This window comes from Macrobrachium rosenbergii, chromosome 19, assembly GCF_040412425.1.
Source record: "Macrobrachium rosenbergii isolate ZJJX-2024 chromosome 19, ASM4041242v1, whole genome shotgun sequence".
Classification (NCBI taxonomy): Eukaryota; Metazoa; Arthropoda; class Malacostraca; order Decapoda; family Palaemonidae; genus Macrobrachium; species Macrobrachium rosenbergii.
In genome coordinates this window covers 36,068,345-36,094,803 of record NC_089759.1, presented here as the reverse complement: position 1 = coordinate 36,094,803, position 26,459 = coordinate 36,068,345, and the positions used below count along the sequence as shown (strand labels likewise).

General features: G+C 39.5%; 1 protein-coding gene across 4 annotated transcripts in view; it reads right to left on the bottom strand.

Moving 5' to 3' along the window:
- capt (adenylyl cyclase-associated protein 1) overlaps positions 1–24,063 on the bottom strand; it is a 190,066-nt gene extending 166,003 nt beyond the window's left edge. For 2 of the 4 annotated variants that reach the window (XM_067121602.1, XM_067121598.1), the window contains exon 1: positions 24,004–24,032. The gene's annotated coding sequence lies outside the window, so the exon portion shown is untranslated. Of the gene's footprint in view, positions 1–4,999; positions 5,080–24,003 lie in introns of those variants that run through there. The other 2 variants (XM_067121596.1, XM_067121597.1) reach the window with 2 other exon arrangements.
- Positions 24,064–26,459: the final 2,396 nt, after the last annotated feature.

Below are 26,459 nucleotides of genomic sequence, written 5' to 3'. Positions count from 1 at the left end.
CGGTGTGGGTTGGCCAATGAATGAGAAACGTTTGAAAACAGCAAAAAAGGAATTGAATGTAAAGGAAGCATAGGGGAGCCCCAAGCAGTTTAACATGGGAAATACACGATTGTGGGCAACCTGGCAGAAGCAGTCAAGGCGTCATCAAGTGGCCCAGGCTGTGCTCAGACCTGCACACTTACAAAAAAAAAAGTTAGTAAATCCTAAATTTCAATGAATCAATGTATACTCCCTACAGAAACATTTCTGAATCATAAACCTCCAAATGCCCGGCCAATCTATCCCACAGGCACGGAAGGAGAACAAAGCAGCCACAGAAAACTAGGAAGAACCACCCAGCCCCAATCCTACATCTGGTCAAAAGGGGTATATATGCTGTCGGTCAAAGTGAATCCTGGGAGAAGAGAAAAGATGCCCTTTTGAATAAATGTTTCTTTCAATGTGACTAACTCAATTATGAGAAACTCTACACATCAATGGGAACAGTACACTAATAGACTGCTGGGAACCATGACATGTTTACTACCTAACAAATCTGTCATGGCAATGTTGTGATGAAAACTAAAAGTATTTGTTAAATTCCCACTTCAATGAGTCACCTGAACGTAACTGCGACACATTCTCTAACAAACTCCTTATTGAACATGATTATTATATTGTTCCTTCTACTGTGGTTGCTGGGATCTCCCTAATCTTAGAGCAGATTTTATATCTGGTATTTGGTATAGTTATAAATCTGGGTTGTTGTTAAATGATCCACATTTAATTGTTTTAATAGGAGAAAGTATATACAGGAATAGATATGTACTGCGTAAATCATTTAAAAACATTTATTCTCATTTTGCACGTAGTTACCTGGAATTTCAATATATAAAGATATATACGAGTGTATACTATAATGGGTATGTATACTATACAGTACGTGGGTATGTGTATATGTAGTACATAGCAAATTTAAGTATATGTATATAAAATATTATGACATATTTGTTGATTTTGTACATAAATTACACATATATTGCATATGTACTGAATAGTAAAATGAACTTTAAAATGTATTTTTCTAGATAACAGATAAAAAAAAATAAATCTTAGGGCTGGACCCGATTTCTGGCAAACTGAGTAAAGTGACCATATTCGGGGAAAAGGGAGATGATTAAATAGTTAATCTTGGAAGGAAAAGAGTGCCTGTTGAGAGTAATAATAATGCTAATGTTAACATCATGATGGAATGTAAACACGGGGAAAGTTGGAGTGCCCAAGAGAAGGGACAAATATTACCACCCAAGATAGTAAGCATTATATGAATGACACCTAAGGTGATGGGTGAAGAGGTCCTCATAAAAATGATGCCTTCTTTTGGAAATTTAACTGAAACGATGCCTTCTTTTGTAAATTTAACTGAAATGATGCCTTCTTATGTAAATTTAACTGAAATGATGCCTCCTTATGTAAACTTAACTGAAACGATGCCTTCTTATGTAAATTTAACTGAAATGATGCCTTCTTTTGTAAATTTAACTGAAACGATGCCTTCTTTTGTAAATTTAACTGCAATGATGCCTTCTTTTGTAAATTTAACTGCAATGATGCCTTCTTTTGTAAATTAAACCGAAATGGTGCCTTCTTTTGTAAATTTAACTGAAATGATGCCTTCTTTTGTAAATTTAACTGAACTTACGATAAATTTCACTGCTAAATTTAACTGCTAATCAGATTCGAGAAAGAAGCATCTGCATTCATCAATAAAATAGCAAAATAAATAACAATGCAATTCATCGGGCAGCTTAAAAACAAAGTAACAAACAAGGGTGTGAGAAATAGAGTACAAATATTAAGAAAATATCAGGTTTAACATCAACGAGAGACTGGCTGGTTTACATAGATCAGAAATCACAACAAACATTACCAAAACGAATGAAAGGAAGTATGATTCAAAAACAATAACTCTACATTTCTCTATTCAGCAAAAAATCAATGCATTCATTCTCCAATCACTCACTTTCATATAATCTCAATCTCTGTCTATTCCATTTTTCTTCTATGTATATTTGGGCATATTTCGAACTTCTGCTTGTGACAGGTGTCAGACAAATGCTTGACTTTTCATAAAAACATTACTCAATGTCCCAGTAGTTGCTCTTACAAGGTGGTTTTATTCAGTCACCAAATAGCTGCTGTTTTCATTTCCTCCTTAAACACAAAATATGTGTATACATTAGGCTATGTTAAGTATTTAGTATCAAGTTCCAACATTCAGTGGAACATCTGATCCGGTGTAAAAGAGTATGAAACAAACATGAACATTGTACAACAGAACAGCGACATATACCACATTGTAGAAACGGAGAAGAATCAAAGTCGGTTAACAATGAAACATAGATAACACTGCCAGATAACAGAGCACTGCCCTTTCATTATCTCAATGCCTCAATTGGCATACAGAACAAAAGGCACAAGCGGCTATCTACAAGCGGCTATCTCTGGACAGCATATCATATAGATAAGACATTAGCACCACGAACGTCAGGGAACGTCATCAAACAGCTCTTTAACCATAAAAAAAGCTCAAACTGTACTATCTACAACAATGGTGCCCATGAACTTATCTCATTACTACGAAGGCACATAAAATACTAAAAGCATGATCTGTGAACATGGGCATTAGCGAGCAGAACCCTTAACGTCCACAGGGAAACTAGCATAACAAATAATGTCAAAGAATTACATAAACTGCTATTCTGAAGAATTGAATTTCGTTGTTATCGTGTTCACCTCAGCTGACCACTGGTCACTGTTGCTGGTACACCACTGTTGTTTAATGGAAGGACTGGTGTGACTGCTCTGGGCAGTACAATGAAGACAACTTGAATGCTTTGGGAAGGGAGGCTGGTGGCAAAAAGTACCTTTCTGGCACCAAACTTTGGCACTTAGTGATCATCATGACTACTTCTCACCCTTATGATGAAAGGAAGGAATCCCACCTCTGTAGCTGTATTCAGGGTTGGTTTTCATTTCTGTATACAGTGTACTATGTCCCTTTGAGTTTGAGGCCTTGATGGTCACAAGTTTTACAAACATGGTTTCGCTAATGTATAGCAGTTTCTAAGATAGCAAGAGAACTCTTGCTTCTGAGAGTCACGACAATTTTAGATAACGTGAACAAACTCCCAAATAAAATTCAGTCTGTTTTGGTGTGTTATCAGTGAATTGCAGGGAGAGTTAGGAAAATGTAACATCTTCTTAAAACCTTTCAAATCAGATAGTTCAGCTGCTCTTGGATGCCCCTACCAGACACGGCCTCGCTGTATGTTGGTTTCTTCTCTTGCAGTGGGCTCCGTGGGGCACGCAAGCCACGTGCTGCTACAAGGTTACGTTTGTGAAGGGTGGTATAAGGATAGGCATGAAACCAGAAGGGGGTGGGCTGGACGGCTGGGGAAGCTTGGGATGTTGCATTAAGTTAGATTAAGGGGGGGGGGCGATGTCATTCACCTGGAAATGCGCTGCTGAAAAATTTTGTACGCTAAGATGGAAAGTTTGTGTCCAGGAGAAATAAGGGGCTCCATGAAACGAGGATAAGGGGCTCCGTGAAACGAGGAAGAGAATGAAGAGGGGATCAAGGTGAAGAGGGGGGCGGGAATGGCCAACAGATGGGGTGGAGGGCGGCTTTTACATGAGGAAGGAGGAGAGTGAGGAGAATGGCAGTTTAGATTTTTTTTTTTGCAGTTCCCATGATGGATATGGGTGTATTGGCAGTTACTCATAATAATGCATCACAGATACTTGCATGACTTCTCTCAGAAATTTGTTGAAGGGTAGTATTTGCACGAATTACCTTCACTTCACGACATATTTTTGTATGGCTGTTCAATATGGCGGAGTTGTATTGTTACTAAGATTACCTTATGAGTTAAATAGCATGTTGATAACGAATGTTCACTTCTTATTAATGTATAATATTCAGTATTTCTCTTTGGCATACTGAGTGGGCGGTTCATTTCTCATTCCGTGTCAATAACCTTCTTTGTTGTAACTCCAATCTAAAGAATGCAGTCAGTCAAAATCTCTCTCTCTCTCTCTCTCTCTCTCTCTCTCTCTCTCTCTCTCTCTCTCTCTCCTCGAAATGATTATATTGTTGTTTTTAGTTCTGTCATATTTCTGTAGCAACAAGTCGCTATAAGCAAACAAATGACCTCCATTAAAAATCGACATACATTCCTATGGGAAAGCTGTAATATATGAGAACTGAGATGTGGGAGGAGGAGGAGGAGGAGGAGGAAATGAGGCGGGTGTGAGGGAGTGAGGATGTAGGGGAGTAGTGGAATGAGGAGGAAGACGGGGAGATAAGTTTCGTGTGACTCACGGAAGGTGGGTGGGGAGGAGGGGGAGGGGCAGTGAGAATGGGGGTCTGGGGGACTTAGAAGAGGTGGGGACTGGTGGTAACGACCTCTCTCTCTCTCTCTCTCTCTCTCTCTCTCTCTCTCTCTCTCTCTCTCTCTGGTGTGAGGTATGTAAAGGGGCATTTCTTGAGCAAGAACTGCTTGTGGCTACAAAAATATGACAAAACAAAAAACAACTATACACTAATTGAGAGAGAGAGAGAGAGAGAGAGAGAGAGAGAGAGAGAGAGAGAGAGAGAGAGAGAGAGAGAGAGAGAGAGATTGACTGACTGCTTTTACAGAATGGAGTTACAACAACAGAATGATGCAAACACAGAATGAGGAATGAACCGTCCACTCAATACGCCAATCAAAGAGAAATACCGAATACATTAATATGGAGCGCACTTTCGTTATCAACACGCTATTAACTCATAAGAAGATCTTAGTAACAATACAGCCCCGTCATATGAACCAAAGCATGCAAAAATAGAAAACGTGTGAGGAACATTCCCTAAATTACTGCCAGATCTATAAATAACGACACTCCATCCAAGACGCCTCCAGTACACTTCTCAGAAAAACAGAATAACAAGTTTCAGAGAAATTCGCTGACTTACGTTTCGAAATTTGCAGAACACGCAGAGAGAGAGAGAGAGAGGGCACTTGGCGCAACGCGCCCTTTACACATAAATAGAAAAATAAAAGCGAATACGGAGTCAGGCATGTGTGGAGTAAAACGGTGCCACAAAAAATGATGGCGTTGGCGAAGGAAGGATGGCTTACCTCACTAGCGGACAGAAAATAGGCATGGGTGTGGTGAGGTGGTGATGGTAAAAGCGAGAGAGAGAGAGAGAGAGAGAGAGAGAGAGAGAGAGAGAGAGAGAGGGGGGAGGGGGGGAGTTATGGTAGGAAGGAGGACGCGATCTATATATAAATATATAGCCATACTGACACCAAACACCATTCGCCATCTCTTGCTTCAAGTCTCCCCTCCGAGACCACCTTCCAAATCTATCTCCGAGCCCCACCGAAAGTTCCCGAGATCAACGCACTTTTCCTATTTCAATCACAGGGACGCTGTAAAAAAAAAAATACCCAACTCGCATAAGCCATTTGATGGCTTGTTCGGCGACCCTCGTTTCCGGCGAGGCACTGGCTATCGTATGCCTGATTTCTTTATTCCCAAGACAGCTTTTCCTCGCAGGAATCCTCCCCACTTGGAAGGAAGAAGTGAAGGAAGAAGTGGAGGCAGAGAGAGAGAGAGAGAGAGAGAGAGAGAGAGAGAGAGAGAGAGAGAGAGAGAGAGAGAGAGAGAGAGAAAAAAAATTCACTCTGCAGGGGATGTGGGCAAAATTGATCTTACCCAAAGTTGTACAGAGAAAAAGAAAGAGAGCCGGTGCCGGCATAAAGTTGCCTTTGCCTAATAGCCGCCCTCGCTTCGCCTCAATGCAAGCTGTTCGGTTCTTTCTTCCTCCCTTCCTTCGCCACACTGACGGTAATGTTCGTTATTATAATTAAGAAAAACGTTCGTTATTTTAATTAAGAAAAGACGTTCTACGTTCTAAGGAACCACACTGACGACGTTCACTTAACAAAAAGGTACCCACTTAGATTTGTGGTTCTCAATTCGCTTCAGCTCATGGACCAACAGTCCCCCACCCAAAAAAAAATGGTTCAATTAACAAAAACATACCCAAATTACCACTTAGATTTGTGGTTCTCAATTCGCTTCAGCTCATGGACCAACAGTCCCCCCCAACCAACCCCCCAAAAAAATTTGATCGTGGACCGTTTCTTTCAATGAGTACCCTAATGATAAACAAAGCATAGACAACAAATATTTTGGATTTAGATATATTTCTTACATGAGAATTTTAAAACCTGAAGATTGTCATTATATTTTTAATATAATATAAATAAAATAAAACAAATTACCATTTATTTATCTGGATAAAATGGTTCTTACTGAATCTCAGTAAACTGAAAAATATATGTACCAATCTCCATTATCAAAAATAGTGAACGCCCTGTGGACCACCCAAAATGTCACCATGGACCACCAGTTGAGAACCACTGGTTTAGATGAAAAGAGGCATACTGGATTTTTAAGGCATGCATCAATGGAGAGAGAGAGAGAGAGAGAGAGAGAGAGAGAGAGAGAGAGAGAGAGAGAGAAAAGGGGGCGTTTTTAAGAGGAGGGGGGGGGGGGTCTACGAAGCACACAACCCTCCACTGGCGAGTTGTGCTCCTAGTTGGTCCCCCTCAAACGTGCCCATGCAAAAGCAGTCAGGCAAGCCAGTATTGCTAAAGATACAATGGGAAACACCTACTGATAATGTTATCACGCAATAACTATTGAAAATAACGTAATTCGACGTATGTGGGTTGGGCCTAAATGTGTTACTATAAATCCGGTAAGGAGGAGGATACGGGGCTTCGGCTTCTGCCTAAAATTTGCACTGAGAGCAATGACCAGACTACCGTCAATAACTTGAATTTAGAGACGGGCAGAGTAAATTTCTTGTCTTTCTATTTCTCTTCAACAGCTGGGTGGAAATATAATTGTTTAGTGTGTGAAATGCACACGCTCGCTCACACTCGCGTATTCACTCAAGCACACAAACTCACTATTTAAAATTACTATCTTTATAAGAGAGCACTAGGCTAACAGTAAGGATAACTATTGTTTTTCTTTTCCATGGAAAACAAAGAATTATGTTTTTCCCATTCTTCGAATATTAGTTCATCAAAAGTTTCATTAATAAAGTCAATTACCCTTTTAGGTCAAAAATCATTTAAAGACCTGTGACTTACAGGGTGATGGCTATTTTTGGGGGTGGGGGAGAAGGCCTTTTACTTTGACAACAGGGGGCTTTTACTTTGACAACAAGAAATAGCTTCGGTAGGTTATGCCTAAGCTAAACCACACCGTTAACCGAACACTTTTCAAGGCAACTATTTATGTCACCTCCAGCTGAACAGCTGTACAGGGAAACTTCCTACGAGAAATATACTTCATTTCTACGCTCACGATACCAAAACCAACTTGACAGATGCAAAATGAAATATGTATCGAATGGAGGAAACAATATGAGATAAAAAGTAAACTATTAACAGTGAGTAATTCTTTTCATCTACGATCATGAGCGAAACCTTTCAAGACTCGGCTTGGTTTGTACCTGTGCAAAACCCTACGTGCTGATACATAAGATGCTCTTCAGATTATAAATAACTTTTTTTTTTTAAGTTTTCCACTACTGTATTCATCGAAATACCGCAAACTTAACGTTTTAAGCAACTGTCCTTGACTATACATTTTATATTCTTTCTTTGCGTTTACGCGTCTTTCCAATACCGTATACACTTGAATCAGCAGCCTAATTTTCGGAGTCAGTAAAAAAAAGTTCACATTAACGATGAGACAATCGCTTCATTCGACTAAATTTAGTTAAACAAAAGGAGTAGAACTGGGCAGGGGCGACAGACTCATGCTTGGCCGTTGGCCAATGACAGCCAAGACCGGCGCCATCTTGCCTCACGCGAGCGCAATGTAAACAAATACACGTGGGTCATAAAAACTACCGTAACTCCGGAAATAAGTGACAGATTTTAAAAACCTGAATGTCAATATACACACCTACGTCTTCATAAACTACAAACGTGATATACGCCGGAAAATGCGTAAATTTATATATATATATATATATATATATATATATATATATATATATATATATATATATATATATATAAATTACATGATGGCAGTTACTTAATAACCAAATAAGTATATTATATTATATAATATATATATATATATATATATATATATATATATATATATATATATATATATATAGCTATATAATATATATATATATATATATATATATATATATATATATATATATATATATATATATATATATATATATATATATATATATATATATATATATATATATATATATATATATATGGAAATAATCAACACACAATGACGTGTGGAACAGAAATAAATTTCTGACTCAGGTCGGGATCGAACTTAGGTCTTTCAACTGAAACTGAAAGACCTGGGTTCTGATCCTGACGTGAGTCAGAAATTTATATATATATATATATATATATTATATATATATATATATATGTATATATATATATATATATATATATATATATATAAAGACTAACAAGATTAAAAATAATAGACTACATAAAGTATACTAACAAATAATAATGACAGCGCCATATTTGTGTTGGTCATTAAGTGACTGCCATCATGTAATTTTTCATGAAATAGTAATGCTCCCTTCTGACTGTCCTGCGAAAGTTTCAAGCAACAGTCTCGACTAGGGCGCTTATTAATGATGAAGAAGGCCTCGCGTAAGATTTCAAAGGGGTTACTGAGGATGCATAGGAGCGATTCCCAACCAAGGTTCCGATGCAGAACATCAACCGGGGTTCCACAAGAAATCGTGAAATAAGCGTGTACTACAAATGACGGTGATCTAAATTTACTGCTTTTCTTCAAAGATAATGATAAACTACTGCTTTTCTTCAGAGATAATAATAAACTACTGCCTTCATTCTTCATAGATGATAATAAACTACTGCTTTTCTTCAAAGATAATAAAGTGGCAGATGAAACAAACGTATCTGGCAGATATTTATCAGCATTCAAATACCTTGAACTCCAGCAAGCAATGTCCAAGAGATAACATTCTGACTTCGACAAGAAAACTTCTTGCATTCAAGAATAAACTCACTGATTGGAAAAAAAAACACCTTTCAACAGCAAATGTTGACATTTCTCCAATCCTCCTCCAAGTTCGGACTCAGAAAGGTTACCAAAACGTCATCCGGTTCATTAGAAGTCATTTGGGATCACTTGCAGAAAAATAGTACTCCACTTCCTTGTCATCAGATATGTACGACTGGGTTAGAAACCCCTTGATTGAGGTCTCATCAAATTGACAAAACTTACTCGGTCTACAACAAGAGGAAGAAGTGAACCGCAAAGCGATCAAACCTTGAAAAACGAAATTTAATGGAGTATCACTGGATTTGTTTTGGATTTCATTACGAGTACCCTGTCGTCTCAGCAAAAGCACTGATCATTTTACTCCAGTTTTCAGCTTCTTACACACAAAAGCAAATCAAGAAATCGTCTGCTGTTTGTCGAGGAAGGACTGCTGCGGGCTTGTTCGACAGAACTTCGACCAAGAATTAATTACACAAAGACAAACAATCCCGAATGTCACGCTAAACATAAGTCTTCTGTTGGCTTGGTAATGCGAACTGTCTTGTGATGTAATGGTAGATTTAATATTTTTATCATATATACCAAAATTTCATAGCTTTCTCTCTCTCAATAAATAAATAAATAAATAAATAAATAAATAAATATATTACATATATGTATTACATATCTATAGATATATATGTGTGTGTGTGTGAATAAAGTTAGTAGCGATGGTATAGGGGCACGATCAATGACGATATTGTTGAGCATCTCATACAGGAAGTCGAGCTGATGAACCACATACTTTAAATACATTTACTCAGATTTCCTTACACACATACTAAAAAGGTATATTAAAGGATGACCCCTAACGACCTGCTAACATTCCGTTAGGAGGTCAATGGCTCAAATGCAGTGCTTATGCCATCATTCATCTTTATTTCATTAGCGCAGGCACTATACATTATCGCTGTTGTCATCATCATGGCCGGAGCACCATACCATACAGGAAGCAATCGCTGAGTATCCATTTTTTTTTATTTTTAATATTTTTATTTCTCTCACAAAACCTACAGCATTTCCATTTCACTGTTAGGCTATCATTTGAGAGAGAGAGAGAGAGAGAGAGAGAGAGAGAGAGAGAGAGAGAGAGAGAGAGAGAGAGAGAGAGAGAGAGAGAGAGAGCATTACAATACTGTACCGCACTGAGAAGCTCCCCTTTCATTTCTCATATTTTATAACTTGGTGTTTTGTCTATTTTCACTGCATAAAACAATGAAAAATGATAAAAATGTTATGTTAGATCATAGCTCCCAGTCCAGACTCTGCTGTGTATTGTGCAATACATACGTAATCATGCAATGCTCATTTGCATTTAGTGTAACATTTTTCTCTTATACGGTGTAAGAAAAACTATATCAATTAGTTTTTTATTATTCATTGCCATGTATAACTAATAATGATTATTAAAGAGGCATTGGGATTCAAATGGGCACAAACAAATTAGCAGCATGATTGGCATGTGCACAGTACTCCATTACAGTACGTAATGTACAGCATAAAGGGGCCATACTTTATATTTAACAACCCACAAATCACTTAGCAAACATTCTTGAGCATCTGTTTACAAAGTTGCTGTAGAAAAGGCAATATCATCTGTGCTGAAAGAAAAGATAGTGTTCCATCTGTCATCAGGAAAAGACTATTGCTAAATCAGTGAACAACCGCTGGCCTTAATCTACCAGGGACAGAAAATGAAGTCACAGGCCTCAAGAGTATGGCAGAGACCTATAAGAAGTTAATAACTCTTCATACAAGATGAACTCTACTTAACCATAGGCAAGAATTCATGAAATGAATATCTGCTTTGGATGCCTTAAAACATGTCACTAGTCATGACTGCAAAGAGCAACCTCTACACCATAATTAATGTGCTAGGCACCACACAATCCTCAGCAGGAAAGCACTGCGCAAAGGCAAAGAATGCCCCCCAATAGTACTCAAGTGACAACATAAACCCTGCGGCATCCTTTGAGTAATCCTAGATAACCATGGCTAGTGCAGCAACTGCCTTACTGTTACAAAACAAAAACAAAAAAAAAACTGAGCATATGCACATTCCCTACTTACAGCAAACATCCGGCCACAGAGGAGCGTACACTGCCATCAATCTTCAAAGAAGACAGGCACTCACTCAAACTCTCACAGGGCTTCTTATAAGACAAAGAGGAGGAGGAAGAAAATATAAGTTCAGGTTTCTTCACTTTACTTCATCCACAATTTTTACTCTTCTCAGCTACAGCAGAAGGCACAGTCAAGGTAGGTAGCAGCACTGGAGGAGTGTGGCTTGTACTCAATAGCATGGGGGTATCTCCTAAAGACAATACAATTGCTACAGGAGAGTCAATTGCATTAAGATCCTTAATATGAGTAGCAACAGCAGGATTCAGGAATCCTTCAGCCACAGCTTAGTGGTACAGAAATGCAGTGAAAGACAAGTTGCATAGAATACCAAGGGACAGCCACATCTGCAAGTAGTCCAGTGACGCCGCTGAAGAAGCAGAGTTAGATAGTGGCAAACAATCATGCACCTGAGTCTCACCTGGGGAGAGCTTGGCACATGCACTTAGGCTGGCACTGTCAGAGAATTAGTACTGGTCATCTACCTTTACACATATAGCACCTTCAGAACAAGCATAAGGGGCAGGGAAAGAGGGAGAGCAGTTTTGGAAAGAGGAGCTGAAGAGATTCAACAGTATCAAAAACAGAGTAAACTGCCAAAGACATAGCAAATGTCTCAGGACCCTTTCCGCCGCTTGCCAAACCCCTTCCACTGCAAAGGAGAGCAGCCAGCACACTCCTTAAAGGGCATCAGGGCTGCAAGGCCTACCTCACCAGAACAACAATGCTGGTTCCACTGACAGAGAATATAAAACGGACACACATCTGCGCACGTTCTTCACACTTCTTGCTTTCAAGCACTGCATAAATAAACAAGCACCATACATCCTGAAGGAAAACAGATTTATCTCCAAGTCAAGCAAAATGCATACACATCCACAGCAAACAACTGCCAAAGAAAAAGTGCCAGGGGACTCCTCCCACTCACCTGCATACTAACTCCTTGTTAATAAGCTTCAATGGCCATTTTCAGCTTGAATTTCAGAATACAGTACTCCTACATAAAAGGCCTTGCATTTCTGTATGCACAAAATTATCTTAGTTGGCCATGCTTGGCAGGCTAACTGCCACTTAATGCTAAAATATGTTACATTTGATAAACAAGCTAGGTACACTTGCTGTAGCCACTGAAGTTGGTCTTTGCTATGTTAAGCCCAACAGCCACTGGTGATACTAAATTCTGTGTTGGTGAGATATTAAACCCCCCACACATTAACCAATAATTCTAATCACAATGCTTTTACAGTATCAAATTATTCTGTCATGCACTCTTACTGGCCTCATAAATTCCTACAGTTCTACAGTGAAAATTGGTTAACAGATGTCTTCACTGTCTGACAAGATGGTTTATGGGCATTTTTTCTAAAGAAAAATCTCCCATGTTAGCAGCGTTCCCAGCTAAAAACAAGGGGAAAGTACTCATGCTATGCAGAGCTCTTACTCAGTACACATCTCCACTCAACTGTCATGTGTGTGTGTCTGTTTTTTGGCAATACTAGCGCAACTACTAACATAAGACGTTATGGTCCTGAGAAGGATATAGATGCCTCCGAGGCAAAGAGAGATAGTAAAACAACAAAGAATCTAAGCAAAATATAGCAAGATTTGAAAATGGTATAAGCATGGTTGATTTGTTGGAGTTTGGGATACCCAAAAATACAATCTTTCCCATGATAAAACAGCCATCAAAGCAACAGGACTAAGAGCTATCTTCAAACAAAAATTTCAGGTTATTGAAGAGATGGAAATACAGGTGAATTGAATAAATGGAAAAATTCAGATGGTGATAGTGATTCTGAAGCCATCACTCATGAGAAGGAAGGATGAGTTCATGCTGAGCTCTTGAAAACCACCCCTAAAATGAGTGCTGATACAAGGAGCACTCAAGAGTTCAAAGCCAGTCATGGGTGGTGGTTTGAGAAATTTAAGAGGAGAAGTGGCATACACAGTCTGTGTGGCAAGGGGAGACTGCCAGTTCTGATAAAAATGCAGCTGAGAAATTTGTAGAGTTCAAGGAATAGGTAGAGGCTGACAGTTTTGTTCTCTAACGTGTTCAACCGTGATGCGACAGGCCTGGTTTGGAAGAGAATGCCAAACAGGATCTATAACACCTAAGAGCAAAGTTTCATTTGAAAATATCAATCTGGTAATGCTGAAACAAACCATGTTATAAAACTACTGAAAGACAATGCCATGTCTCATTTCAGAGACATTTTAAAACTTAGGCAAAAACAGATATCATTAGACAGCTTTTTAGTGGGGCAAAAACTCAGTGAATCTAGAGAAGAAAGCACCATAAAGAGACCGAGAAGAGAAAGAATCCAAGATGCACAGCTTCCTCCCATTTTTATTGAAGGGGACTCCCTTGCCAAACAGTAAAATCACCTCTTCACCTTCCACAGTACCCTCCACGTATGCCATTAACTCTCCTAATTACAGGAAAAGTAAGAATAAATTTGCTTTTATTTCATCAATACTAATTTTGTTTAGGGTTTTTTGTCCGATTTCTACGTGCTAAGCTTGTGAAATTAATTAAAATGCTTTTATTTTTGTATTTTTTGGAAATCTGCAATCCAAATTACATTATTCTTTTTAAGAAAAATTTGATTGGTTTACTAACAGGTTTCTGGACAGCCTTCTAGAAGAGATATGCCTGCTAACCAGTGTCCCACTGTATCTGACTTACTGTACATTAAAACTATGTATGAATAAACCTTTCAGCAACAAAATGATGCTGAATAAAAACAAAATTCATATAGGAAATACCTACATTTTAATAAAGGCAGAACAAACTTGAAGTACAAAATTCTTCGTTCTTTCAAAATTAAAATTTATGTAGGAAATACTTATGTTTTAATAAACGCAGCACAAACTGAAATTACAATATTCTTCCTTCTTCTAATAATCCAAGCAATGAAAATCTAGATGAAGTCAATGTGATAAAGATGCAGTCAAATTACAAACTTGCACTTATCCAAACTGCAAAAACTGTCTAATCATGAATATATTTTTGTATCTGACCTCCAAATATTGTATAATCTCATCACCAGATATCAACAGTACAGTAATCGAATAATGAAATTTACCTGTACCATACAATAAAATCACAACTGCTACTGTATTACCACATAAAATACTATGTACACAAAAAATATGCTAGCCATGCCTATACAATATTTGTTTTGGTGGCAACGTTGCAAAAGCAAAGCCTCAAGCCTGCTACTGAATTAATAGACCAAAAACAAAACTCTGAAAACTTCTCTATCAGGATACAGGTCTCAAAAACCTGTTGCAGGGCTAGGCAAGACATTGTTATTGGTGATTATCTAATAAATGCATAAAACATTTTGGGTGTCTAAATATACCAGATCAAATGCACAACCTGCCTAGCCTACAATCACCAACCTATTATACTGAATGCATCAGGCAACATATAGTCATGGTATCAACGCAACCAAATGCTGTTGCTTCACGATTCAGGAAGTTAGGTGACGTGAGGAGGGGAGGTCCAGGGGAGGCAACGACCCCCTAGTCAGGTAAGACCCAGTGGCTAGGTTACAATACACTCCTGTATTTCATCAGTTCTTCCTAAACCCCCATTCCAAAAACTCTGGTTTCCTACTGTGATACCCCCCATCATTATTCAACTTCGGGCGTGTGCATCTGACCTAGGAATTAACGCACTCGGGCAGAGCTGCATTCAAGTTCACCATTTTCTGTTACTACTAGAGTTTGCAACTAGAATAAGTGTTACGATATAAAAGTTATCTAAATACTTCTCAATTTCAAATTCCTGAGTTCCTGCACCAGTGGGAATGACCAACAGTCTTAAAAAACAAAAGAATATCTTTGCTCATCATTCACGACTGTCATGTCACAAAGTGGCTCAGGGTTCAAGCACCCATTGTTTCTCTTTCACTTCCTGACAATCGTGGGGAGAAAGAATGGTAATATCTCATAATAAAGAGGTATTCAATAACTTTTATATATTACAAGTTTTATCTTAAATGAACTTATCTCTCTATTACAAATGCTAATTCACACATCGTACAAGGAGGCTGGACCAAATAAATTCCCATTAGGCCCCGACATAGAAACTAAAAGCTATGTATATCAAATTAGCTTGGAGACATTCCTACTCAACAGATAAAATCTGTTGGATCTGTCATCAAGCTACAAGGGCATCATGTAGGACTTGCCTGAAGTCCCTTGAAGAAAATACCGCTTCATTACAGCCAGGGGAAAAGTCCACGACTGGACCAAGCAGAGTGAAAGAGACAACAACCAACCATATAAAAAAATACCTACAAATATGAAGGTACTCTCCCTGTACATGACTGTCTTGCCTATCTATATCCTCCCCAAAATGTGACTGGATTTCCAATACGGTACTGTATATTAAAAAGATAAAGTTTAAAAGACAGTGCATACAACATTCAGGATATCACCCATACTGAATTTCAACAGAATTGCATTTCTATTGTGCAGCTACTGTAACCCTTTCTATGGAGATTTTTCTATAAATTAAAGGATGTAGCCACTGCCCTAATATCATGAGGCCTTACCCTTAATAAAGGCAGAAAGGAAGAGTCCAACTTGGATCTGAGAAAGATGAACACTGCATCCTTGTTCACAGGAAGCACTCTTGCTAATAGGAAGCAATGGCTCCCTAACACTGTGCAAAAGATGAACAGCATCATGTCTGAGATCCTTAATACGTTCCAGATAACAAGGCAGAGCTCTAACCAGGCACAGATCTAGGAGGAGCATTGGCTCTGAAACCATTCTTCACTCTAAACACGAGTGGAATGGTAAAAAATATTTTTTTGATAAAATTTTTTCATATATTTACCAAGTAATTACATAGCTATAGTTTCAACTCGTGCGGCGGCCTTTATTTAAAAAATCGCATTAGCACTTTGAAAGATTAGTGTAGGTGACAAGCCCCAGCCAACTAACAGGAGTACTGTACTGGAAACAACTTAGCAGAAAATGTGATTCTGTTTCTGCCTTATGTCCATGAGAGGGGAAAAGGGTGGGCTCCGATTCTGTAATTACTTAAGTACACTTGAAAATGACATTTTTATAATAAAATTTTATATATACTGTACTCAGTTAGTATAAATAAAACTTATAATTACACAGCTATTAGTTTCTATTAACCGGCAGCTAGAATCTTGAAATTTGCGGTAGCGCTACTTTTGTTTTGGCTAGGCAAGTGACCCCGCCCACTTTCGGGGTAAGAGAGGAACCAATTTAGTAAACAAGCTCAATATGTTTATGCCTTCCTAACCATGCGAGGAGAGGAGGGAGGGCTTTGATTATGTAATTACTTGGCAAGTATATATAAAACTATTTTATTATAAAAATGTCATTTTTATATAGGCTACTTACCAAGTAATTATTGTGCTGTACATAGCTGAATCACACAATGTAGGAGGTGGGATGCATGGATTATCTATCCTAAGACATTAAAATTGTAATGTAAAAGAAAAAGAAGAATTGCTAGCATTGGTAAAAATGCTTGCTGGTTCCTTACCTGTTGAGAGAGCTGCTAAAAGAAAGTACTGCCTTTGGATGGTGCTCATCTCAACATATAGCAGAGTAGCCAGGAGTCTCCTGCTACATTAGCAGGACTCTTTGTTGCAAAGGAGTTTCCGATTGCACACAAAGAATTAACAAAGTTGTCCCTGCCCTGAGCACAGTAACAAAAAACAAAACCAGAGAATAAAAAACAAAATTGCCTATAGCCAAACGTTAAAAATATCATTACCCAACCATTAATAGACAAAAAACTGGTGAGCACTCCAATTACAAAGTACCCCTGGGCTCCCCTACAACTGGACACCATGAATCAAGGCGAGAAAATAGGAAGAATGAAGGAAGACTTCATACGCTCCTTCTCCCAACACCATACCAGCAAATGAAATAGGATCGAGAAAATAGGAAGAATGAAGGAAGACTTCCTATGCTCCTTCTCCCAACACCATACCAGCAAATGAAATAGGATCCAAGGTACTGCAATTTCCAGAGACAGTTTCAATTTCACGCAAATAACGAGCTGCAAACCGATTTGCACTTCCAAAACATTGTTTGTATAATAGAGGTAATAGACAAATTATGCCTAAAAGCCAGGGACGTGGCAACCGCCCTCACTTCATGCACTTTAACTTTCACTACAGGCAACACATCCTCCTCAATTTGAGTGTGTGCCTCTAGAATAAGATCCTTCGTAAAAAATGCCAAGGCATTTTTTGAAAGAGGGCAAGAAGGGTTCTTTACCGAGAACCAAAGGTTGCTCGAAGACCCACGGATCTTTTCTGTTCTAAGTAAACAGTATTTCAATCCCCCTACAGGGGAAAGAGTTCTCTCTACGTCTTCCGGACCTAGAATATCTACTAAACTTTTAATAATGAATGAGCGAGGCCAGGGATTGAAAGGGTTTTCATTCTTAGCCAAGAATCCTAGGGTAAATGAGCAAATTGCATTACCCTGAGAGAAACCAGTCTTTTTATCAAAAGCGTGTAGCTCACTTACCCGCTTGGCAGCAGTTAGCGCTACTAGGAACAGAGTCTTCCTAGTTAGGTCCCTCAGAGACAGATCGCAGGGGTTCAAACGTGGTTGTAACAGCCACTTCTGAACCATGTCTAAATCCCAGGCTACTAGCTTATCTTATTTCTGTTTGGTCATATTGAACGACTTGATGAGATCAGAAAGATCCTTATTAGCAGAGAGATCTAAACCTCTATGTCTAAATACAGAGGTCAACATTACCCTGTAGTCTTTAATGGTTGAGGTAGGCAGATTCCTGGAAGATTTTAAACAGAGCAAGAAATCACCTATCTCCGCTATAGATGTCTTAGAAGACGAGATGTCGTGTCTTCTGCACTGTCCACTTGGCTTGATAAACTTTGCTCAAGGAATGTCATCTACAATGAGCAATAGCATCTGCAAATGCCTTTGAAAATCCTTTTGCTTGAACCATCTGTAGACAATCTGAATGAGGTCAGAGCCAGAGTGGATGGTCCTTGATGGAACCACCCTAAAGCGTGGTTGTTTGAGTAGTTTGGGTTTTTGAGGCAACAGCCTCAGAAAATCCATGAGAAGTTCCAGCAAGTCCGGGAACCATTCCTGTGCTGGCCAGAATGGGGCTCCTACAGTCATCTTTACATTCCGATGATTTCGGAACTTGTTTATTACTTCTCTCACCATCTTGAATGGGGGAAAGGCATAAGGGTCCAGGTTCGACCAATCTAAAAGCACTGTGTCCGTCGCCCATGCTTGCAGATCTGGCATTGGCGAACACTACAGAGGGGGACAGTGGTTCTTTGAGGTCGCAAACAGATCTAGAACTGGCCTTCCCCACAGTTTCCACAACTCTAGGCATACAAGAGGGTCCAGAGCCCATTCTATGGGGAAGACCTGCTTTCGACGGCCGAGTTCATCTGCTTACAAGTTGAATTTCCCCTGAATAAACCTGGTTAAGATCTGGGTTTGACTCTGATCTGCCCTTGTTTTTTTATATAGGACAGTGCTGTGGTGCTGTCCGAGTGAACAGTCACTGTCTTCCCGGACACCTCCAACGCAAAGCTTGCGATCCCCAGCGAATTGCCATCAATTCTTTCACACTGATGTGCCAATTCCTCTGTTCTGAAGTCCAAAGGCCTGAAACTTCCTTGTCTCCCAGGAGGGCTCCCCAACCTAAGTCTGATGCGTCTGAATAAAACACTAGGTCGGAGTTCAGAGGGAGGAGCGATTTTCCTTGAGAGAGCTTGTCTCTTTAATTCCACCAAGCAAGATCCTCTTTTATTTCCTTCGTTATCATAAAAACGAAAGAACCCGGGTATTTCTTTCTGTTCCAGCTGATTTTCAGGGACACGAACTGTTCCATGGATGAGAGAGTCCCCAACACGCTCATCCAGCTGTTCGCAGAACATTACTGGAGGGTGGAAAACTTGTCTGCCCTCTGAAGGCAGGAGTCTATCCTTCGCATAGGCTAGGAGACCCGCAGTCAGAAACAGGTACTTGGTGCTCGGAGCAGGAGATTGATACTGAAGAGTTGGTGCCAGGTGCTCAGCAGCTGGTGCCGGTAGCTCGGAGGCGGGTGCCGGGCGCTCAGAAACCGGCGGCAGGTGCTCAGGAGCTGGTGTCAGGACCTCGTGAGGAGATGGGCACTTGAACACAGATAATGGGTGCCTGAGAGGGATCGCTGGGCGCTTGGGAGGGAAATACTGCTGCCTAACAGAAGTACGCTCAGAAGAGAAATACTCCAGACCGTCCCATGTACTGCAGGAAGGTTGAGGGCTACGACCCAGGCTCCTTAAACCGCTAACTGGGCAGTGGAGAAGAGCAGCCAGCATTGTCTGTGTGCCTCTTCAGTGGACAAGACGAACCTAGAAAGCACTTGTGGTGCTTCCAGTCCAGGCTTCAGTCTTGAGAGTCAGATGACAACTGCTGCATATCCAAGATGCTTTTGCAGCGGCTGTCTGTCGAAACCTGGGATACAGTATTCGTACAACAGGTTTGACTGAGGGGGCAGCAACCCATGGGCAAACCCCACTGGCTTCCCTTGGATTTCTGGCATGTCTTCTCCCAGGTTCAGGGGAGCAGGACAGAGACCTTGGTCTAAGAGGACCAGCGGGACGAGAAGCCACCTCCTCCACCTGCATAACACTGTCTCCAGTCAAGACGCCTTTCTAGTGGCTGTCTGCCGATAACTGGGAACGTGCAACAGGTTTGACTGAGGGGGCAATTACCTGTGGGCCAACCCCCTGGGCCTTCATTGGACTTTTGGTATACATGTCTTTTCCCAGGTTCAGGGGAGCAGGACAGTGACCTTGGTCTAAGAGAACCAACGGGATGAGTAGCCACCTCCTCCACTTCACTGTATTCACTATTAGGTTAAATTTCTTGGTAAACCCAGACTCGAGACTGGCAATGGCAAGGGTTGGAGGCAAGAGAGCCAGGCGCGGGAGTAGGTGGATTAAAAGTAGGAGGGCTAGTAGCAGGAGAATAAGAGGGAAGGGGGGGGGGAGAAGAACACTAAAAGAAGTACTTTTCTTGGTGCTAGAGGCCGCATTCTTCTCCCTATCACTAACTTGTCTAGGTGGGATTTAAATACCTCCCACTTAAGCTCACTTGGTGCCGAGTGCTTGAGAGCGGGTGCTGGGCACTTGGGAGCTGGCTCCGGGGGGCTTGGCAATCATTACATTCAGCACAAGTTCTCTCCTTACTACATTAATGCACCCTAAACTTACTGCAAATTATATGTCTCCTTACTACAAAAGTCATATGAAGATCTGATCAATATGTTTTGCAACCTTCACAACAGTAGCGAAAACTAAATGAACTTGAATCAGACAGAATAACAACAAAACTGGAAAACTGATCCAGAAAGCTGTCAAAGCCTGAAAGCTACTCAAAATAAGCGACAATACTTCACCGAAATCCAGTTATTCAACTGAAAACCAATGAACAAGGCTGCTGCAAACCCCCAATATTTTTAATTGAGAGCCGGCAGAAACAGAATGAGGTTTTCTGCTAAGTTGTTTCCAGCACTCCCATTAGTGGGCAGGGCTTGTCACCTACACTAAACTGTCGAAGTGCTACCACAATTTTTTAAATAAGGGCTGCCGAGCAAGTTATAAACTATAGCTATGTAATTACTTGGTAAGTTACTTATATGAAATGTAAAATGTTCTCATATCATAATTTCTACTCATTATTCCACCTGCATAAAAGTTATTTTGTGGAAAAGTTTTTGTGCCATTGTATACAAAAATCATTCAGTTGTAAAATTAAGCAAAACTGACTAGTCTGTTTTGAAAACTGTCAGCGCTCCATGTCTTTGAAGAGTGTTGTAAGCTTGGAACATCACAAGCCAAGCCCATTGTAACCCGGGGACTGCCTGTAGAGTTAAATTTACTTCAAATTAAAGGATTTCAAACCTGACTAGTTAAAGGTAAAAAAAAAACAAGGTAGAAACACAATGGTCAAAACCATCCAACCAGAGAGAATACTACAGTACTAGAAAATGAGGACTTCATGCCAACTTTCTCAAAATGAATGAAATAACACATTTGGCCAGTTGGGTATGGGCATATCTTAGGCCTCAGCATACGCCTACCAGCAGTTTAGGCTAGCCAATGGCAACCTTTGCTAACGTAGGCCTGGCTGAAAGGATGAGTTAACCTATCATAAGAGCAACCAGCAATAAAAACTCAGGAACAGCATTTCAGTGGGTGGGTGGATGGACTGGGGAAGCACCAGGCCTAGTATCATCAATATTTATAATCATGTTACCTATCATAATCTATCCTAACCTTATGTAACCTGGCTTCAGTATCCTTACCTGGATACTTAAGCCCTAAGTGCAAACAAACCACCAAACGTAATGTTTAATGTTATTATATTAAACTAGCCATGGCTTATAACCAAGTTTTACATTTCAGTCTATCATAAACTATTCTAACCTAACTTAGGATAGCTTGAGCAACCTTACCAAGCGTACCTGCCATTTCTGGCAACAGCAGATATTCTAGTTTCTTCAACAAAATAATCTTAAGAAATTATTTATAACCACCGTAGACTGATCAGTGTTTCGTTCTTACAGTGTTTACACTGTAATGTTATGTTCAGTGATTTCTTCTCTCATCCACTCTGACTGTTCCTCCTTACCATTTGGCGAGACTTGCGATATCACTTTACAGCTGCACATATAGAGGTTTGCACAATTTTTTCAAGAATATTCTTGTAGGCTATCATGTGCTAGCCTAACCTATGCAATTTTATTTTTGTTCCTTCATGAATTTATCAGACCTAACTCACATGAGTGGTGGCAATATCATAAAGCTTCCATTCCAGTTTTCATGAGATTACTAAATAGCTTTAAACAATGTCAGTCATACTTAAATTGGTAATCCTACAGTTTAGGGGTCCAAATTCATTGCATAATGTAAAGTCAAGATCAGCACACAAGTTTATCAAAGATTTACTGAATCATGGAAAACAATGAAAAAATGAGAAGTTTATCTGCTTACAGAGGCAGAGAGTGGGAAAAAACAAAGGGAAGGGAATCAAGGAGGAACGTAAATAAAGAAAAACATGTCTTTAGGGTCAGGTTAAGTATGGTAAGAACACAGACTGGTAGATCTAAGTAGTAGCTCCGCGGCGGCGATTTCCTTCTAACTTGACCTTTTATACAGTTCTTTGGTTGTTAATTATGGATTTATCTTCAATTTTTGTCGCACAAATGTAATTAACCCCTGATGTCCATCCAACAAGGGGTTTCCATACGCGATCTTCACAAGACAGAGCACGGGTACGTCTGTTTGGAACAGCTCATACCTCATCCGGCAGGTGCAATAACTTGTTAACGTATGGGTACCCTCCCACCCTGGCCAGTACTGAAAACAGTGAAGGGATATTCCGTCCCCCAGATGCCAGTACTAAACACGGCAAAATGCACATAACTCCCTCCTGCTGGCGAGAAGCTCCCTCTCGTTTTTCCCCTCCAAGGGCGCCTCCCCAACATAAACATGTCCACTCCATTTCTGTGTTCTCCCCCACCCAAAACCCCAAATTCCCACAGTCCCCCTTTACTGTTGAGTAGAGTTAGGGGGCAAAGAACAGTTGGCCGACCAACAAACAAACTCACCGCCAGTATCAGAAGCCCTAAAAGTGTAGAAAAAACCAGTTTCCAAGGAAAAAACAGGCACAGAGCCAGTACTTAGAGTTTCCCTCAGACCTAGGCCTGGGTTATGATCGGATAACTAGATTTTGGTATATACCTATTTTCACAAATTTTTTTCTTTACACCAACTCAAAATCCTGCTTTCCCAACAGGAGCACCCATTTACCCTTAAGAAGAGTTGCACCTTTGGGGGTTAGCTCAGCATTCCGATGGAATGGAAATGAATAAGAGAACGCGTCAGGAATTAGCTTACACCAAAAAACTATTTAGCTTACACCAAAAGCTATTTAGCTTACACCAAAAACTATTTAGCTTACACCAAAAACTATTCAGCTTCCACCAAAAACTATTTAGCTTACACCAAAAGCTATTCAGCTTACACCAAAAACTATTCAGCTTACACCAAAAACTATTCAGCTTACACCAAAAACTATTTAGCTTACACCAAAAGCTATTCAGCTTACACCAAAAACTATTTAGCTTACACCAAAAGCTATTTAGCTTACACCAAAAACTATTTAGCTTACACCAAAACCTATTCAGCTTACACCAAAAACTATTTAGCTTACACCAAAAGCTATCGCGAGAACCCTATTTCACCCACTGGTTAACAGAACCTCCAGATTGTAAATCTTGACCGCTTGGGCTCCGCCCCACAATCCTCACCAAGCTACTTAAACAATGTGACCAGCCCTCTAACTGCCAAGAACTAGTAGCCACAAAATAGCAGCCAAAAATACTCGACTGATCGGCCATACGGGTGTCCATTTAAATCGTTACTTCGGGTTAAAGTGTCAAATGTGGAGACTGACAGCTAATCAAACCCGGCCCACCGTCTCGCCAGACGTGACAATTCCTTATTTTAAAGAGTACATTCCGTCTTTTACACGATTCCCGACATAAATTTAAGGCATTTGTTTCCGAACGAACCGTTACATACACGCAATGAATTGCTATTTCTCTTAATAAACGAAAAATACGAGTAAATTACGAGTTTGTTTACTTACCACAGGTCGCTTCTCACGTAGAAGTCAACTGAGCATCGAGGAGGTAAGTTACGTCGGAAAAAATATCAATATTTTTGATTTTCCTCATTTAAAATATATTTACGATTGAAGATATAAATAAATTACGTGGATTTGTCTTGATTGTCATTTATATTTTCTACAGCGGCACTTTAGTCTCTTATTTGATATGGGCTGTGTCTCAGCTGGTGTTTGATAACAGCGGTGTCTTCGAGTGCCTCCCCTCTTTAATAAATGATAAGGGAGAGATGGGTAATATGAATACGCTTTCAAATTTTGTCCACTGAAATGCAAACTACTTATACACCGAGAGCATATTTTAAATAATAATTTTTACCACACATGCCTGTCATCCAGCCACATATAAAACTTTCAGTATATAGTGTAACAAAAAGAGAAAATATGCTCTACTGTATGGCAATTGTCATTAATAAGATCAGATGCAAAGTAGAGAGCGGGCTTTGCTATCTACTTAGTGGTAACTGTGTCATATTCCACAGTATTATCATCATCATCCTGTTATTCACTAGTAACTCCAAGGCAAAATCATCAAGTCTTGAGTTTCCTGAGCAAGTTGCTGAACGATTTTAGGAAACCACTCCCAGTTCTTTTGAGAACCCTAGGATTCGGTAACAGCCATTTCGTACGAAGATGGCTGACGTTGAGAATCTACCTATCTATCTGCATATACTCATATAGTATGATGTGTGTATATATATATATATATATATATATATATATATATATATATATATATATAGTTATATATACAGTATATATATGCATATATGCATGTATACATACATACATATACATACACATATATATGTGTGTGTGTGTGTGTGTGTGTGTGTGTGTGTGTGTGTGTGTGTGTGTGTGTGTGTGTGTGTGTGTGTGTGTGTGTGTGTGTTCTACTGTCCATCATCTTTGTAACTGGTTTTGTACGGTCTTTCTTTCCACAACGTAACTGGTCTTCTTACGTGGCGCCACCTCACAAAATGAGAGTATTGTCAAATGTAGAGACATAGCCAGTAGCTTCTGACCAGATGATACGTTAGGGATAGGGAAATGGTACTCGGGCGTATTTCTTGCTGCACATTTCCTTCTTGCAAAACATCCTCAGGAGAATTTGGGTTAATGGCTTCTTGTAGAGTCACTTCACTAGAGTCTTGATCATTTGATGGGGCATGAGAAACATCGCCTTCTAGATATTCTGGTGGGGTGTTGGTAGGATCTGGTCTGTCTATGAAAACAAATGAAGCCAAATAACTTTCTGTTGAATGGGATAATTCCATATTTTTCAGGCCCTGATTTGATAGGAGGGATGGTCATTTCAGTGCCTGGTGTTTCCTTCTCTTAGAAGCGAGCATCCATCTACTTAAAAGGTTCATAGACTGTCTTGCCTGATTGCTGTAATTTGTGGCATCTATTTGTTGGGATGGTTAGTAACTGATGGCATACTCTCTTGCAGAATCAATGGTTTTTCACTATTGTGATAACAGATTTTTTTTCTGCATCAAATGTTATTCACAAAATGCATAAGATATTCGGGATGAGCTGATCTGTTATCCAGTCAGATTTGTTAGTATATATATATATATATATATATATATATATATATATATATATATATATATATATATATATATATATATATATATATTGGTGGGGCAACAGTTGGGTTTATTACGTGAATAGACGTGCAAATTGTATATGTTCAAATTGCACTTTTATGATAATACCGGTGCTAATGCCAGTCTGTCTTGGATTAAACTGGAAATATGCCAGCACGGTCTCTTGCTATTAGGTAGCCCGTAATATTGCTGATGACGGATTGAGTCAAGAGTTTTGTGTGTTATGCATATATATCGTTTACTAATGCTACGACACACACAGGAAGAGGTTTGTTACCTAATAAACTAGCCTTTCATGAAGCACAATGTTAAATTTAATGTTTTGTTTTCTGGGTTTAGAATGTCTGCCCTATTTTGTTTATATTCCACTCATTGACCCCGGGGGGTCCGAAGTTCCTTGTTACATCGAGTTGTCATAGAAAACGTGATAAATATATCTCATAGAAAATGTAAAATTTTATGCTAAACTATTAGAAACTTGCATAACAGTTGATACAGCGTATTTCTATGCTAATGCAGAAGGAAGAGCAACGCCTTTGTTTTATTCCTGACGTGGACCTAATAACGGAATACATCTCGTGAGGGAAGTTTGTGTATCTTACATGTAATTTTTATATGTAAATGTATGTCCACGTTGCAGTTAGCGTAGTGTATTTCAGATAAAGTTATTCAGGTGCCACCAACACTTTGCATACTCCTTGGATTAAAGGAGATATAAGCATTATCATTTCTTCATTGCTGATGTACCAAGCAGAGAAAATCCAATTTTTGCTTATGGAAACTGAATAGAGAACCTTTGATCTA